General features: G+C 42.7%; 1 protein-coding gene across 2 annotated transcripts in view; it reads right to left on the bottom strand.

Annotated features, from left to right (window-relative positions):
- The window catches only part of ccser1 (coiled-coil serine-rich protein 1), a 177177-nt gene that overhangs the window by 142912 nt on the left and 15266 nt on the right, over positions 1 to 18999 (bottom strand). The window lies entirely within an intron of this gene.

Raw genomic sequence — 18999 nt, 5'->3', positions numbered from 1 at the left:
TAATATGAAACAGAATAAACTTGTGAACAAACTTCTCCAGCCGCTTGAGCATGGACACACTAAATGGCCAAAAAGTATGTGGACAGCTAACCTTAAGCGTCCAAAACCATGGGTATTGTTTTTTCCCCTTTGCGGCTATAACAGCTTTCATTCTTTTGTGTGGGAATTTGTGCCATTCAATTAAAAGGCACTCTGTAGGGCTGCTCAGGTGGCGCAGCGGTAAAACACATGCTAGAACACCAGAGCTGGGATCTCGAATACATCGTATCGAGTCTCAGCTCTGCCTGCCGGCTGGGCTGAGCAGCCACATGACAACGATTGGCCTGTTGTTCATATAGGGGTGGGATATTAAGCCAGATCTGGACTCTCTCATGCGGCTACGACCTCTGCTGGTTGATTGATGGTGCCTGCACAGAGACGAATGTGTCTCTCCGTATACAGTCCTGATCCGCATTACGAATACATCGTATAGAATCTCAGCTCTGCCATCTGGCTGGGCTGAGCGGCCACATGAACAACGATTGGCCTGTTGTACATATAGGGGTGGGGTATTGAGCCGGATAGGGACTCCTCGTAACTGGTGCACTACGACCTCTGCTGGCTGATTGATGGCGCCTGCACAGAGGCGGGGAAAGAGTGAGGATCAGGGTGTGTCTCTCCGTACACAAGGCTGATTCGCGTATATGCACTCGCCTAGTGTAGGTGACAAGATGCATACAGTTGTTGCCCACGTGTCAGAGGGGGCGTGGGTTAGCTTCGTTCTCCTCAACCAGAGCCGGGGTCGGCATTAGTGGAGAGGAAGCGCGATGCAATCTGGCAATTTGCCTCTCAATGCCAGTGATATTCACACCCCGGATCTCGTCCACTCTACTTTTTCTTTTTTTTTTAATGCATTTTCTCCCCTTTTTCTCCCCCTTTAGCACGTCCAATTGCCCCAATTGCATCATGCTTCCTCTCCGCCTATGCCAATCCCTGCTCTGACCGAGGAGATCGAAGCTAACCCACGCCCCCTCCGACTCGTGGGCAGCAAGCCGTATGCATATCACCCACACATTGACGAGTGTTGTGCCACCTAGCGTTGTGTACGGAGAGACACACCCTAAGAGCACTCTTACCTCATCTCTGTGTAGGCGCCTCTAATCAGCCAGCAGAGGTCGTAATTGCACCAGTCTGACAGAGAGAGACCCATATCTGGCTTAGTCCCACCCATCTGAACAACAGGCCAATCGTTTTTCATGTGACCGCTCATCCTCAGCCGGCAAGGCAGAGCTGAGATTCGATACGATGTATTCGAGATCCAGCTCTGGTTGCAGCGTGGTTTTTTACCGCTGTGCCACCTGAGCGGCCTACACGCTCATCACTTTTAACTACGTTTAAACAAGCCGTCCAAAAGAAATGAAAAAAACGAAAGGTGGACTACAATAACAGGGGCTTTCAAGACAGGTGGGAGGCAGAGTATCTATTTACATATCTGTTTACAAACTGGTAAACCAGTTTGCCCTGTTTGTGGAGTTGGCATGGTCATAATTAAAGAATATATTTTCCTTTTGCACTTAATCCAATATCCTGTTGCATAATTGTTGACCCCGGTTCTCAACATAGTCCCAGTTTTTAATTTTGGCCCACTCTGTGACCGATCTACATAATACCCAGTCCTCGACAGGAGCCTGGCGTCATGTGGTAGCTCGTCTCCTGATAACTGCTAACCTGCTGCTGTTCTGAAATACAAACACCGCTTCAGAGCCAAAGCTCAGTAGATGCTATCAAATAGTGGGTTGGGTGTTTGATTATGCCAAAACCCTGGGACGCAAGGCTGCAATTCCCTGGACAGGGTGCAAATAAGACCTACGTGATTAATGAAATGAAAAATGAAACTAATGAGCTAAAAGCAGCTAGGTTTTACATGCATCATGTGACGGTTGGAAAATTTTGTTCCTTAAATCAATACAATCTGTTAGTAGTCAAGTTCCCTTTGTGTCATGGGATGTTTTTTCATTGATCTGACAGCATCTAGCATGACAATTATCAGGAAAAAACAATTACTTCTTCATTTGTAGATAAACCATGCATGTCAAGCTGCCTGTTAAGTCTTCCGTCCATTAAACTAGCCAAATAAAAAAAGCTTTCAGGAGAAACTATGGTCTGCTCCCTACATTTACTTTGACTTTAATTTGATGTCAGACAGGATGAACCTGAGATATTTCATGTTTTATCTGCTCAACTTCATTTCATTTATTAATGAACAGCCATTCCTGCATTTCAGACCTGCAACACATTCCAAAAAAAGTTAGGACAGTAAAGCATTTACCACTTTGTAACGTTGCCATTCCCTTTCAACCAAGGAGACCAAATGACTTAGTGTTTTAGAATTTACACCGATCAGCCATAAACACTTATGATCCATTTTATCAGCTCCACTTACCATATAGAAGCACTTTGTAGTTCTACAATTACTGACTGCAGTCCATCTGTTTGTTAGCCCCCTTTCATGCTGTTCTTCAATGGTCAGGACCCCCACAGGACCATCACAGAGTAGGTATTATTTAGGTGGTGGATCATTCTCAGCACTGCAGTGAGACTGACATGGTGGTGGTGTGTTAGTGTGTGTTGTGCTGGTATGAGTGGATAAGACACAGCAGTGCTGATTGAGTTTTTAAACACCTCACTGTCACTGATGGACTGAGAATAGTCCACCAACCAAAAATATCCAGCCAACAGCGCCCCATGGGCAGCGTCCTGTGACCACTGATGAAGGTCTAGAAGATGACCAACTCAAACAGCAGCAATAGATGAGCGATCGTCTCTGACTTTGCATCTACAAGGTGGACCAACTAGGTAGGAGTGTCTAATAGAGTGGACAGTGAGTGGACACGGTATTTAAAAACTTCAGCAGCGCTGCTGTATCTGATCCACTCATACCAGCACAACACACACTAACACACCACCACCACGTCAGTGTCACTGCAGTGCTGAGAATGATCCACCTCCTAAATAATACCTGCTCTGTGGTGGTCCTGTGGGGGTCCTGACCATTGAAGAACAGGGTGAAAGCAGGTTAAAAAGTATGTAGAGAAACAGATGGACTACAGTCAGTAATTGTAGAACTACAAATAGTAATACAATTCTATATGGTATGTGGAGCTGATAAAATGGACAGTGAGTGTAGAAACAAGGAGATGGTTTTAATGTTATGCTGATCAGTGTATGTTGTCTCATTCTTCCTGCAAACACATCTTAAGATGTGCAACAGTACGGGGTCGTCGTTGTCGTTTCAAAATTCTCCACACGTTCTCTATTGGGAACAGGTCAGGAATGCAGGCAGGCCAGTTCAGTACCCGTACCCTCTTCTTCCACAGCCATGCCTTTGTAATGTGTGCAGCATGTGGTTTTGCATTGTCTTGTTGAAAAATGCTGGACGTCCCTGGAAAAGATGACGTCTTGAAGGCAGCACATGTTGCTCTAAGATCTCAATGTACTTTTCTACATTAATGCTGCCATCACAGAAGTGTTAATGACCTTTCCAAGGGCACTGACACAGCCCCATACCATGACATACCACCCTGGCTTTTGGACTTGTCACTGATAACAGTCTGGATGGTCCTTTTCGTCTTTGATCCGGAGCACACGGTGTCCATTTTTTCCAAAAAAGACCTGGAATGCTGATTCATCTGACCACAATACACATTTCCACTGTGTGATGGTCCATCCTCGATGCCTCCGAGCCCAGAGTTGTTGACACCAGTTCTGGACATAGTTAACACAAGGCTTCTTTTTCGCACAGTAAAGTTTAAGTGGCATTTGTGCATGTAACTCTGTATTGTAGAGCTTGATAAAGGTTTGCCAAAGTAATCCCTCACCCATGTGGTTCTATCAGATATTGTTGATGGCGGTTCTTGATGCAGTGCCGTCTGAGGGATCGAAGATCACAGGCGTTCAGCTTAAGCTTGAGCCCTTGACCTTTACGCACTGAGATTCCTTGAATGTTTTAATGATATTATTCACTGTAAAGGGAGAAATATGCAAATCCCTTCCAATCTTTCTTTGAGGTTCATTGTTTTTAAACATTTCAATAATTTTCCCACACATTTGTGGACAAACTGGAGATCCTCTGATCATCTTTGCTCATCAAAGACTCAGCCTTTCCTGGATGCTGCTTTTGTACCAAACCATGATTACCATCACATGTTGATGTCACCTGTTTGGAATCACATCATTATTTAGTTTTTTCACCTCGTTACTAGCCCTAAATTGCCCCCGTCCCAACTTTTTTTGGAATGTGTTGCAGGCCTGAAATGCAGGAATGGATGTTTATTAATAAATGAAATGAAGTTGAGCAGATAAAACATGAAATATCTCAGGTTCATCCTGTCTGACATCAAATAAAAGTCGAAGCTTTTAGATAAGCTGGGCAATGCCAACATGCGACTACCAACTCCATTACTGGACACCAAAAAGAACACATTGCAGAGATCAAATAAAGTTGGAAAAAACTTCCTTTTAGGTCAATGTAACATTCTGAGGAACAGAACAACCATTCTGCAGTTAGCTTCATTTTTAAACAGACTATCACTGTCTATATCCTCAAGATTATGGGCATTAAACCTCTCAACCATTTCGGCAAAATGCCTGATAGAAGCATCAAAGCAAAGCGAATGTTAGTGACGATGATTGGCAATCAAATCTTCTGTAGTCATAGGCACTCAGCTCAGGAGAACAATAATGAGACCCTGATAATACCCTAACAGCGCTATTAAATCACCACCTGTTTCCCAAAACAGAAAAAGCAACAATTTTACTCGTATAACGTGCTAATTTAATTACGTTTATGGACGCGTAAGTCAAATTTGCTACAATTTACCACGACTACAGATGCTCAAGAGACCAATTGAAAACTCATTCCATAAAAAGGCAAAACAAAATCAGTACATCAATTTTAACAATTACACTGATGACAATGCAGGTTTGACATACAGGACTCCAATATACACCGATCAGCCATAATATTAAAACCACCTCCTTGTTTCTACACTCACTGTCCATTTTATCAGCTCCACTTACCATATAGAAGCACTTTGTAGTTCTACAATTACTGACTGTAGTCCATCTGTTTCTCTGCATACTTTGTTAGCCTGCTTTCACCCTGTTCTTCAATGGTCAGGACCCCCACAGGACCCCCACAGTGCAGGTATTATTTAGGTGGTGGATCATTCTCAGCACTGCAGTGACACTGACATGGTGGTGGTGTGTTAGTGTGTGTTGTGTGGAGTTTTTAAATACCGTGTCCACTCACTGTCCTACCTAGTTGGTCCACCTCTAGATGTAAAGTCAGAGATGATCGCTCATCTATTGCTAATGTTTGAGTTGGTCATCTTCTAGATCTTCACCAGTGGTCACAGGACGCTGCCCATGGGGCACTGTTGGCTGGATATTTTTGGTTGGTGGACTATTCTCAGTCCAGCAGTGACAGTGAGGTGTTTAAAAACTCCATCAGCGCTGCTGTGTCTGATCCACTCATACCAGCACAACACACACTAACACACCACCACCATGTCAGTGTCACTGCAGTGCTGAGAATAATCCACCACCCAAATAATACCTACTCTGTAGTGGTCCTGTGATGGTCCTGACCATTGAAGAACAGCATGAAAGGGGGCTAACAAAGCATGCAGAGAAACAGATGCAATTCAAGCAATTGTACTCCAGTACCTTGACCACTGAGCTACCACTGTCCTTACTCTTGCACTGTAAATAAATGTAACTCATTTTTAACTTGGCAGAGCTCAGGGTGAGAAGCACAGACCCTTGTAAAGCTGTGCTATCAGAATAAAGTTGTCTTGTGTTATTGCACTGTCTAAATAAATAAGCTGGATTTTATGAAGATCTGCTACAAGGTTACCCATCACTGATGAGTGTCTGAGGACACGGTACTTCATAACCATTTATTATTATCTAGGCAAGGCTGATTTAATGATGATTCATTACAAAACCCAACCAGGAGAGACATGCTCATTTAATCTAGCGGGTTCTAATGTAATGATCATTTCTTTCAAATCAATTTTTAGGTAAATCAGTTTAGTTTCACCATTTTAGGCAGGCCATTTAGACAGGCTGTTTTTTCTTTTGTCTAGACCGATGCAGAGCTCAGTTTATCCTCAATACTTCCTGAAATAAACACTGAGCCTCATCTCATTATCGGCTTCTTTTGATTTGCTAGTAAACAGACAAACTCTGAACTGCTGTTAGAACGAGTAAACACAAAAAAACACTGAGATGAAATAACTGAACAGGTCAGTGTGATTACAAATAAGAGATCTTTTTATTTACTGATCGGTGCTAACGCGCTCTTAAAATGCTAGAGTGACTTGGCCGCATTGTAAAAGTCACTGCAGCAGAAACAAGGTGATATCCTTTCTTCTGGGAAAGCACCTGTAATAGACTGCTGTACCACCCGTGCGCCTATATAGTGCTATATGACTGGACACTGTCCACAGACATGAAAACTCAACATCACCATGCGCTTGGTGCCCCAAAGTCACTGCAGTGTTGTTTTGAGGTTATGCTTTGTACCATTGTTATGTTAAAGGATGAACTGTTGCCCTCTTATTTTGTCCGCATTAGTCCAGTCCTTCATTTTTACCACCGAGACCCACTGTCTGCTCTGTGTGGCCGCCACATTTACATGGCATTTAGCAGATGCCTTTATCCAAAGCGACTTACACTTCAAGCAACTGAGGGTTAAGGGCCTTGCTCAAGGACCCAACAATGGTAACCTAGCAGTTTGGGGTTGGAACCAGCAACCTTCTGCTTACTAGTCTACACTACCACTAGGCTACAACTGCCCTGAATGGCTGCCCTGCCACATAAATGGCTAATTGAATTATTACATGAATGCGCTGGTGTACATGTATAAAGTGTTCTGTCGTCCCCCTAAATGTAACGTCATTTCATTTCCCCAGCAGAACCTGTCTAGCCATTCTCCATTGACCTTTCTCATCAGCAAGGTGTTTTAGCCAGCTGAACTGCCGCTCACTTGATGTTTTATGTTCACACTATTCTTTAAAGACATGGTTTCTGTTTCAGTCATCCTTAAATAAACCAGTCTGACTATGATAATACATAAAGATCAAATTAACTGAAGCTCTGGACCCCTCTTTATTCTATGCTCAGTGTGGCTGCCACATGACTGGCTAATTGAACTATTACATGAATGCGCTGGTGTACAGGTATTCCTAATGAAGTGGCTAATGGAGTTCTAAGTTCTTAAACCTAATGATACACATTTCAGAACAGACTGCAGTACCTGAAATTAGCTAGTTATTAGCAGCTAATTAGCTGATGTATTCTTAATGACTTATTTACATACACCATCCGCAATAACATTAAAACCACCTCCTTGTTTCTACACTCACTGTCCATTTTATCAGCTCCACTTATTATATAGAAGCACTCCGTAGTTCTACAATTACTGACTGTAGTCCATCTGTTTCTCTACATACCTTTTTAACCTGTTTTCACCCTGTTCTTCAATGGTCAGGACCCCCACAGGACCACCACAGAGCAGGTATTATTTAGGTGGTGGATCATTCTCAGCACTGCAGTGACACTGACATGGTGGTGGTGTGTTAGTGTGTGTTGTGCTGGTATGAGTGGATCAGACACAGCAGCGCTGCTGGAGTTTTTAAATACCGTGTCCACTCACTGTCCACTCTATTAGACACTCCTACCTAGTTGGTCCACCTTGTAGATGTAAAGTCAGAGATGATCGATCATCTGTTGCTGCTGTTTGAGTTGGTCATCTTCAAGACCTTCATCAGTGGTCACAGGACGCTGCCCATGGGGCGCTGTTGGCTGGATATTTTAGGTTGGTGGACTATTCTCAGTCCAGCAGTGACAGAGAGGTGTTTAAAAACTCCATCAGTGCTGCTGTGTCTTATCCACTCATACCAGTAAAACACCCACTAACACACCACCACCATGTCAGTGTCACTGCAGTGCTGAGAATGATCCACCACCTAAATATTACCTGCTCTGTAGTGGTCCTGTGGGGGTCCTGACCATTGAAGAACAGCATGAAAGGGGGCTAACAAAGCATGCAGAGAAACAGATTAACATCAGTCAGTAATTGTACTACAAAGTGCTCCTATATGGTAAGTGGAGCTGATAAAATGAACAGTGAGTGTAGAAACAAGGAGGTGGTTTTAATGGTAATGCTGATCAGTGTACCTATATCACAATAATTGTAATTCTATGTAGGTAATGTTCTCCTAAAGTGTTTCTGTCACCCTCCTAAATGTAACGTCATTTCGTCTCCCCAGCAAACTTTAAGCCAGAATCCTCCACAGTGAGATTGAATATGCACACTCGCTCTCTCACATTTAAAGGCATTTATTTTCATCCTGGTAAGCCGGTGAATAAAACTAATTTAGGTTGGAAGCTGCTTTTCCTCTTTATCAGGTTAACAGATGCCCAGAGCTGCCTACTGTTAATGTGCAGCCCCATCAATATCACTGTTTACCTCTGCTGAGAGATTTGCCACTTTAACCTGGGGGTTGCTGCACTACGCAGGTTTATCTCGTGCCCTGTAATTGAAATTTAATCCAGTTGAACTTGATCCAATCTTTGCGAAAGCTTCCAGCAGTTATTTTCAGGCATGCAAAACCATGCTATGTATTTTAATGGAGAGGAACTACCAGGTAAACACATTCAAGACCAGAAAAATCTATGAAACGTTTGCCATTTCGGCCCGATTGATCTTTTCCAGGTTCTTACAGACACTTTGTATAAACAAAAGTATAAGTGTGACTTAATGGTCAGCCAAATATCAAAAGACTTCATACTTTCTGCATCTATGTAATGCAGAATGTAGTCACTTTTCCCTGCTAAACACAGTATACACCTATCAGCCATAACATTACAACCACCTCCTTGTTTCTACACTCACTGTCCATTTTATCAGCTCCACTTACCATATAGAAGCACTTTGTAGTTCTACAATTACTGACTGTAGTCCATCTGTTTCTCTGCATGCTTTTTTAACCTCCTTTCACCCTGTTCTTCAATGGTCAGGACCCCCACAGGACCACTACAGAGCAGGTATTATTTGGGTGGTGGATCATTCTCAGCACTGCAGTGACACTGACATGGTGGTGGTGTGTTAGTGTGTGTTGTGCTGGTATGAGTGGATCAGACACAGCCGCGCTGATGGAGTTTTTAAATACATCACTGTCACTGCTAGACTGAGAATAGTCCACCAACCTAAAATATCCAGCCAACAGCACCACGTGGGCAGTGTCCTGTGACCACTGATGAAGGTCTAGAAGATGACCAACTCAAACAGCAGCAATAGATGAGCGATCGTCTCTGACTTTACATCTACAAGGTGGACCAACTAGGTAGGAGTGTCTAATAGAGTGGACAGTGAGTGGACACGGTATTTAAAAACTCCAGCAGCGCTGCTGTGTCTGATCCACTCATACCAGCACAACACACACTAACACACCACCACCATGTCAGTGTCACTGCATTGCTGAGAATGATCCACCACCTAAATAATACCTGCTCTGTGGTGGTCCTGTGGGGGTCCCGACCATTGAAGAACAGCATGAAAGCAGGCTAAAAAGATATGTAGAAAAACAGATGAACTATAGTCAGTAATTGTAGAACTACAAAGTGCTTCTATATGGTAAGTGGAGCTGATTAAATGGACAGTGAAAGTAGAAACAAGGAGGTGGTTTTAATGTTATGGCTGATCAGTATAATGTACAGAGAGTAGTGCTGGTCAATAAAACAATCTTAATTTGTATCAAGATAACTTTTTCTTGATTACGATGATAAGCTTTGGGCATAATTCTATTTCACGCCTTACTAATGCAGAAAAGCCATAATAAGCAGCCAAATCACGCAGCACTGAAGGTTGGCGTAAAGCTGGCAATGGCAATAGCAATAGCCAATCTGAGCCAATCTGAGCCAATCTGCATGCTGAATTACACAAGGTGAGGAATAGCACGAAAACAGTAGCAAGCTAGAAAGATGGCCAGTGGAGAGAAGCCAAAAAGCAAAAGCGAAGGCAAAGGTGAGCCGTCTGCTCTCATAACATCGTTCCAAAAAAAACTGCTGGAAGTGGTTCGAATTTTTCAGTCCAAAATGCTAAATATGTCGCCATCCAGCGCTGACAAAGTCGAGAAACACTACCAATTTATTTCATCATTTGAAAAAATACCACCTAGCTGAGTACACAGAGACAGAGCGGTGTCCAAGCTCTGTTTACAAGTCATCAAGCACTAGAGTTTCTTTTAAGCAACAGTCTTTGTGGTGTCTTTTTCTGCCGTTGGCTAAAGAAATGATGTCCATTAGTACGGTGGAGAAAGAAGGCTTCAAAAACCTTCACATCGGTTCGAAACTCATCCCTGCCATCCAGCTGGACTGGGTGCCTACATGAACAACGATTGGCTGTTGTTCATACAGGGTGGGAGCCGGAGCAGGGACCTCATAACTGATGCAATTACGACCTCTGCTGGCTGCACAGAGTCGAGGAATAATGTGTGACCAGGGTGTGGCTCTCCGTACACAAAGCTGATCCGCATATGAACTCGCCTCGTGCAGGTGAAAAGCTGCAGTAGGCTACTGCACACGTGTCGGAGGGGGTGTGTGTCAGTCTCGGCTCTCCTCAATCAGAAGTGAGGATCAGCATCAGTACAGAGGAAGACAAATGCTTCAGGTAATCAGGTAATTGGATAATTGGTAGTTGATACTTCACAGGGTATCGACTACCGGGTAGAAAACATTTCTAACAATAAAAAATTATCGTGATAGCATTATTAGCCATATCGCCCAGCTCTAACCAAGAGCCACACACTGCCAGCCGTGATCTACTGCCCTTTATGTAGGCTCCTCAAGTGAACAGCAGAAACAGTCATAGCAGCACTGATGAGGAATCCCTGCTCAACCCTACAGACACACGGTCAATCCTTTTAATAGCACAGGTGAGATTCGAACTCTCAGGAGTGGTGGGCTAGCACGTTAGACCAGAGCGCCACCAAAGCAACCATTGGCTCTATTGTTAGGATTATTTCTTTCTACTATGGTTTTATTTTTGTGTTTGCACTTTACTTGATGGTAAAAGAGGAATGCAGCCTGTCCACAGAGGAAGATACATAGAGAACCTATCATGTTATCAGATAGTGTAAACAGAACTGCACTTTACAAACAGGGGAAAATAAAGGGTTTTTCTGCAGAGGAAGTGAGAAGATTTATTCTTTATGTAATATAAATCAGTCACGTTCTGCTGTTCACTGATTGGTTAATAAAAGTTTATGTAGTCAAAAGAACAAGTAACGTGTGTGCTTTAAGATAAAAACCTAACACTACTAATAAAAGCCTAACACTAAGATTAATGAGATCAGTATGATTGTGATCACATTCACCACAGCAGTTCTGCCTTTGTAAGCAGCATGAGAATCACTGTTCAGCCTGATACTGTGTCTTTACATCTGTTTTACTTGCTTTTTGTTTTCGCTGTGATACAAATAATATAGGCGCCCAGGTGGAGCAGCGGGATATTCCGCTAGCACACCAGCACCAAGATTCTGAACTCCTTGGTTCGAAACTCTGTGTTGCCAGCGATCAGCTGGGAGCCATCTGGCGGGCATAATTGGCAGTGCCTGCAGCAGATACTAATTGGCTTCGGTATCTGTAGGGTGGGGGCCGGACTATGTGTGGGTCTTAATACGCTGTGTAAGGACCCTGATTGGCGGAAAAGACGCCTGTGCAGAATGCAGGGGCGAGAAGAGAAGAGGAGGGCTGTGCACGTGTCGGAGGAGGCGTGTACAGTGACGTGCTCTCCTCGGATGCAATCTGGTATCTCTCAGCAGCGGAAGACAAATTAAATGCGCTAAATCGGGGGGAAAATGGGGAGAAAATGCATTAAAAAATAAATTAATTAATAAATAAAAATAATAATAATAATATTTGTGCATATTCATCATAATAGACTATATAGATTTCCAGTTCTCAAGTTTGGACTCCTCAAATCCCAGTTGTGCCATCAACCCGACCAGGCATCCAACAGACACAACTGGTTATGTCTGAGGGTGGGAGGTTGACAGGGTGCTTTACTGCTGCAAATGTGACCTGGTCTGCTGGATGGTCGAGGCACCTGTACAAGGAAGGGGAGGATCTCAAAATAGCACAGCATGGCTCCTCGAATGCTACAGGGTCTGTCTGAAAACCTAGTGAGCTGCCTTGCTGCCTACTGCCTACCTGGGCAGCTGCCTAAGTAGAGAGGATTCTAATAAAACATCAGACTCATAAGGCAGATCATTTAAATACACTACTTAGACAGTGATTACGTCACTGCAGTTTTTGCTTACTAAGCTAACACAGTTAGCCTCAGGCCATTCCAACCAATGGACTGAGGTGGCACAACCCGCTAGCATGCCAGCTAACATCTCCCTCTGTGTACCGGAAACGGTTAAACTGTCACTGACTAGCCTGAATTTGCAAGTAAATGACACTTGTATAATTACACCTTTATACAACTTAAAAATCAGTGAGAATTTATTTACATTTCAAAAGAACTCCGTTGGTTGCTCCACATTCATCCGCCATATTTGTAATTTTTTGTGAGAAAAGTTGTGCCGCACTGAATGCTGGGATTGCCTTCACAGCTAAGGAAGCATCAAATGCTCCCTCGTTATTCAGCCAGATTATAGCTTCAAATTAAGGCAACTCAGTAGGCAGCCTTTTAAGGTACCTAAGAATGTAGACATGCCTTCTTCTCAGGAGCATAGAAGGACGTAACATGCGTCTACATCAGTGGTTCTTAAACTTTTTGTCACGCCCCCCTTTGGAAGATGAAAATCTGTCATGCCCCCCCCCCCCCCCCCCCCCCCCCAAAAAAAAAAAAAAACAGCTGACAAAAATAGGTCAATTTTAACTTTGTTGATACAACTTCAAAGATCATTTATTTTCCTTTGACCTTTATGTCAGTCGTTTCTGTTGTACTAGACTTTATCAAACCCCTTTTGCCATCACTAAACTGCTCCTTCAATCAGTCTGCTATTTAAAAAAAAGGAAATTAAATTTGCAAACACTTTGCAAAAAAAGATCAAGTTGAATCTGTGCCAAAAAAAGTCATTTGTGAGAGTTCAAGTCTTATCACATTTATTTTTATCCCTGTCAAATACCTCTCCATTCTGTACATCTAGACCAGGGATTTACACACTTTCATGGCTTGAGATCTACTGTTTTAGTCTACTGGTCATCCTGATCTACTTTTTAAGGTCGGCCTCATCATTTTTCAAAAAAGCTTTGAAGCTTTTTTAAATGCGCTTCAGTTCCAATATTGATATTCAGCTTTACAGAGCAAGTGACTGAAAAAAACATTATGAGGAAGAATTTCAAAGATATTCCTTTGCAATACTTCATTTGGCTGCCAACTTGTGTGTAATGATGACACTCAATTGAACCCCAGAACATGCTAGCGTGAAAGCATGGAAAACAAATTTTAATTTTCTTTTAACAATATGACACAGACTGACCAACACTATAAAGCCAAATCAGCAATGAAAATTGACTTTACTTTTAATAGCCTTCTACAATGCTGGAGCTTCTTAAAACGGAATATTTTCTTTTAAATAGAAGTGTTATTTAACTGCTATTAAATTGGATACCGCCCAATCTGGCAACACTGGGACGTGCAGAGCCTGTTGGTGCCTTTACTCGTAATTCGTAAAAAGTCCGACGTTAAAACATTGGTTCCGCGCTTAATTTCGGTCAGGTGCGCCCCTGCTGTCACGCCCCACACTTTGAGAAATGCTGGTCTACGTAGAGGTTTTCAGACAGACTGATAGTCTCTCTGTTAACCTTTACCTCTGGCGAAAGAAGCACCCAGCAACTGTGTGTATGTGTATTGAAGTGAACGCATGATAGTCTGTGGCTCTCCTTGGTCAGGGCGGACATGGTGTTAGCAGAATTATTATTTATTTATTAGGATTTTAACGTCATGTTTTACACTTTGGTTACATTCACGACAGAAACGGTAGTTACTCGTTACACAAGATTCATCAGTTCACAAGTTTAATGTCTAACACAGTCATGGACAATTTTGTATCTTCAATTCACCTCACTTGCACGTCTTTGGACTGTAGGAGAAATCGGAGCCCCCGGAGGAAACCCACGCAGACACGGGGAGAACATGCAAACTCCCAAACTCCCAGGACCTTCTTGCTGTGAGGTGACAGTGCTACCCACCAAGCCACCGTGCCACCTCAAGCGGAATTACAGTAGAGGAACTGGAAACAACTAGATTGGGAGAAAAATAATGAAACACAATGAAAGGAAAATATACTATATGGTCAAAATTATTTGGACACCCCTACTAATAACTGGCTTCAGGTGTTTAAACAACACCCTCTGCTAACAACTGAATAAAATAAGTTGAATTATTTTGTGGGGCGACAGTCCCTGCATGGCTGTGCATGGGCACAAACAGATGTTTACATTTACATTTTTAGCATTTAGCAGATGCTTTTATCCAACGTGACTGACAGAACTGTGTGTATATTGTCTAAACATGGTGAAACAGCATTTAGCTGTTGGGCTGCAAATAACTGGAACAGACTGCCAGGAGATATTAGATGTTCCTCAAATGTAGAAATGTTTAAATCCAGGTTAAAAACTTTTCTTTTTTCTTGTGCCTATGATTGAGCTCGAAATTTTTGCTATTACCCTATTTCTTTTAGTTTTTCATGCTCTTAATAATTCTTTTTATAGAGTAGTGTACATTCTAAATTGTAGTGTATATTTTCTTTTAGTTTTCAAGTTTTAATTGCTTATCTCTCTTGTTTTAATTTCGTATTTCCCAAATTGTAGGGTATATTTTACAATATTTTCTTTTAATTTTTCATGTTCTTAATTTTTTATCTCTCTTGTTTGAATTTCATGCTCTCTTAATTGTAACTAAATGTTTGCAAGAAGTCTTTATGAGATTCTAGACCTCAGGAATGTTTTAATGCTTTTAATTTTTTTTTTTCCTTATGTAAAGCACTTTGAATTGTTTAATGGGTAAATTAAAGCTTAAATAATTAACATCTTAAGTCATCTGTCAGTTTGCCCTCACAAATAACTTTGAACATGGAGAGAGACCAGCTTTACCATCAATCATTAAATGAAGTAAAGCTTCACACTAACAATTTAATTTAGTCTTCATCGGATAGCATTTTATTTTAGGTGCTGCAGATCCAGAATAAAGATTGGGGCATCGGGGCTGATGTGCAATGAATAAAGAAGTACAATTAAACAATTGGGGAGATACAATAAGCGCAATCACAATTCACAATTTAAAAATTACATTACTTACTTGTAATTTACTTGTTACTTATATGATTTTCCCCCCTTTGTAGATACTTGCTTGATGTTTAAATTTGGTCCTATTTCTTAAGTTGCTAATTTATCCTGATTACTATGATGACTGAATGGCATTTCCCTTAATGTCACGATGGAGTTGCTCAGAACTGAGGTGATGGTAGTCATGGTGACGAGATCGCGACACCAGGTTACGTGTGACGCAAGCGCGTAAGTGCGAGCCCTCCCGGAACCCATTCAGATTGTATTGCAGCGCCTGCAGTTCGAAAAAAAGAGCGTTAACATGAGAGTCTATAAGAGCAATCGGGGTGATTTTTAGTCAGACTGAAATCGCCCCAAAAGGGGCGGAACTGTACGGAACACAACTCGACGCTGATTGGACTACGATATTCAGAGGCAAGAGACTGTCCAGAACAGTCACAGCTGTGATAGAAAAATTTCTTCCCATTCGACCTTTGGTGGTGCGTCGCCCGATCGCCCTAAGGAACGAGCCGCCCCTGCCCCTCACCCTTTCTAATTTCAATTGATGTAGTGGGTTCACTTCTTCTGAACTGGTGGTGGGAGCTTCCTCACCTGGGTCTGCTTTAGTCAGAATCATTCATGGTGACCATTCGTTCAACTTTGCACTTTGGAGGTGAGCAAATCAAATATTTGTCCATGATAAAAGACCCAATGAAAGCTAAAGGTAGGTTAAAATAGATTATTATGACATCACCATATGAGATCTATTCTATGCTAACATCATGCTGATTTTGCCATCCAATGTGTTTATTTTTTACTCTTCTCAATAAAACGCAATGGGACCCTCCTCTGTACTCACTGAGGCCCCCTGGTAAAGGGCAGCCCTCAGGTTGAGATCTACTGCCCTACAGTTCTGAGGTGCGTTTTTTGGTAACGATTAATCTTAGCGATTTACAAACAACTTAAGAACAACATGAACTTAAGAACGCCAGTTTTGAGTGTTTCCCAAAAGCCGTCTTAAGTCTCTGAAATTATAAACGAGTTTTAAGTAGTTCTTTGTTGACTCTGCATCTCTAAAAAAAAATGCACTGCCAGTCGAAAACTGAATCACCAATTACCAGACAGTTTGTCTTTATTATATCACACAAAGCAAATAATTCATTAAGTAAATAATGACAAATATTACATTTGCAAATCTATCACATACCACAACTAAGCTTTCATGCATCAATCCAGAAGCATGGTGAACCTACAGCGCAAAGGGAAATTTTCACAAAGAACTTCCAATGCACTTCCAAAGCACTGGTACCAACTTTTTAAAGCAAAAAATGTTTTTGGTTGAGCGCGTAGCCACTGATACACCGCTGCTTTCACATCATCATCACATGAAAATCTTCTTCCCCTTAAAGCTTCTTTGAGCGTCCAAAAAGGTGGAAATCAGATGGTGCTAAATCCGGACTATAAGCGTCTCTCAGTCACGACCGATTACTGCTTCTCCCACCCTCACTGCTTCCAACCAAAATATAAAAGTGCAGGCGCTCAGGTGGCGCAGCGGTAAAAACACACGCTAGCACACCGGAGCTGGGATCTCGAATACATCGTATCGACTCTCGGCCACATGAACAACGATTGGCCTGTTGTTCATATAGGAATGGGGTAGTAATAAGCCGGATACGGTCTCTTCATAACTGATGCAACTATGACCTCTGCTCGCTGCACAGGGGCGGTGAAGGAGCGGGTTGCGTCTCTCCGTACACAGTGCTGATTCGCATTAGCACTCGCCTAGTGCGGGTGAAGAGATGCATACGGCTGCATTAGTGGAGAGGAAGCATGATGCAATCGGGAAAAGTGCAGAAACTTATTATATTATATGTAATATTTATTTTTTTATAAAGGTACAAATGCCATGCATAGAATTAGTGCGTCTGTGAGGGTTTTTTTAAGGCTAATTAGCTGCATTTATTGTTTTTGTGCACGCAAACTTCAAGTTAAGAAGTACTTAGTGAGTTATGAATGGGTCAGACTACTTAAATATATTTTAGTTAAGTACTACGTTAGTTACGAAGGGTTTCGAGAAACACTCGCAAATGTAAGAATGTTCTTTAGTATGAGGTTACAAAGTACTTAGCGCTATGAACGTTTTTTGGTAACGAATCCCTGATGAAGATTGTTGTAAATGGCTTCCCAATGCACTCCTAATGAAACATAGTCGTGAATCAAAGTCCAAAGTAATTTGGTCCAATCAAAGTTTAATCTTCACAAACTGAAGCATCTTTTTTGTGAACTTTGCTCAAACACACACCTCTAAAGGCTGCAAATCTTCCAGCTGATGTGCTGACTGTATCGATTGCGTTCCGCTCCTACTTAGTAAAACGCCCTGCAGAGCCGGAACGACGACAGGCCGGAGAATTTACCACCCGTCCGCTCTCACGTATCGTTTTATTATATTATTTATGGTGTGTTCTGCCATAATGTTACTCATGGGACAAAACAAACTTGGAGGTATAAAGATGAGCATTTACAATGTGCTGCATTTTGCTGGATAACAACGCTTAAGCCAGTTAGCAAAGGCTTAGCTTCTTCGGACAGAGAGTATCCTACAGATCATTGAGTGCCGATGTGCAGCTTGGTAGATTACAAGCCTACAAATCGCTCAGGTAATTGCTCAGGTATCTACGCCATATTTTCAAAATGTACTGAGAAACTTACTGTTGTAAAAGAAAATATATATTTTTTCTAATTAAAATAACAGGTGTCTGAACACCCAGGTAGCACAGCAGGATAATCTACTAGTACACCAGCGCTGAGATTCTGAGCTCCCGGGTTTGAATCTTGGCTCTGCTTCCAGTCAGCTGGGCGCCCTCTAGCAGGTACAATTGGCTAATGCCTGCAGCAGACAAAATTGGCCTCCAGTCTGCTGGGTGGGAAAGACTGGAATAAGGGACGGGGTTATCAACTCTGTGTAAGGACCTTGGTTGCCTGTACAGAAAGTGGAGAAGCGCACAGATTGGGGCGTGGCTCTCCATACACAAAGCCGACCTAAGGCGCAAATCCACCGAAGAATGGGAGAATAAAAAGGGCTTGGTGGACTGCGCACACATCGGAGGGAGTATGTGTCAGGCGAATATACACCCTCCTTGGAGGGGTCCCCAACAGCTGATTGGCACTAAATTGGGAGAAAAGGGGCAAAATGCATTAAAAAAATAGATGTCACTCGGATGGCGCAGGGGTCTAATGTCCACTGAGCTCTTGCGCTCCAGATTTCCAATCTCAGATGTGCTATCAACCTGGCAGAGCGTCCAACAGACACAGTCAGCCGGGTTCCTCACTGAGGCTGCAAATGCGACCTACATTAAAGCGAGTGGGACTCACAGAGCAGCCTAGTCTAGAACGCCTTCCTGTACATGATGTCAAAGGGGGCGTGTGATAATCTGTGGCTCTCCTCGGTCAGGGCGGGGGTGGAGGAATTCCTCCCCAAATTTTCAATAGAAATGCAGTCCAGGTGCCCAGGTGGTGCAGCGGGATATTCCGCTAGCACACCAGCGCAGTGACTCTGAACTCCTCGGTTCAAATCTCGGCTTTGCCACTGGTCGGCTGGGTGCCATCTAGCGGGCAACTGGCAGTGCCTGCAGGGAGGGATGACCGGAATATGTGGACGGGGTCTTCAAACGCTGT

Source organism: Trichomycterus rosablanca, chromosome 7 (assembly GCF_030014385.1).
Source record: "Trichomycterus rosablanca isolate fTriRos1 chromosome 7, fTriRos1.hap1, whole genome shotgun sequence".
Lineage (NCBI taxonomy): Eukaryota > Metazoa > Chordata > Actinopteri > Siluriformes > Trichomycteridae > Trichomycterus > Trichomycterus rosablanca.
Note: the sequence above shows the minus strand (reverse complement) of the source record. Positions and strands in the feature narration are given on the sequence as shown.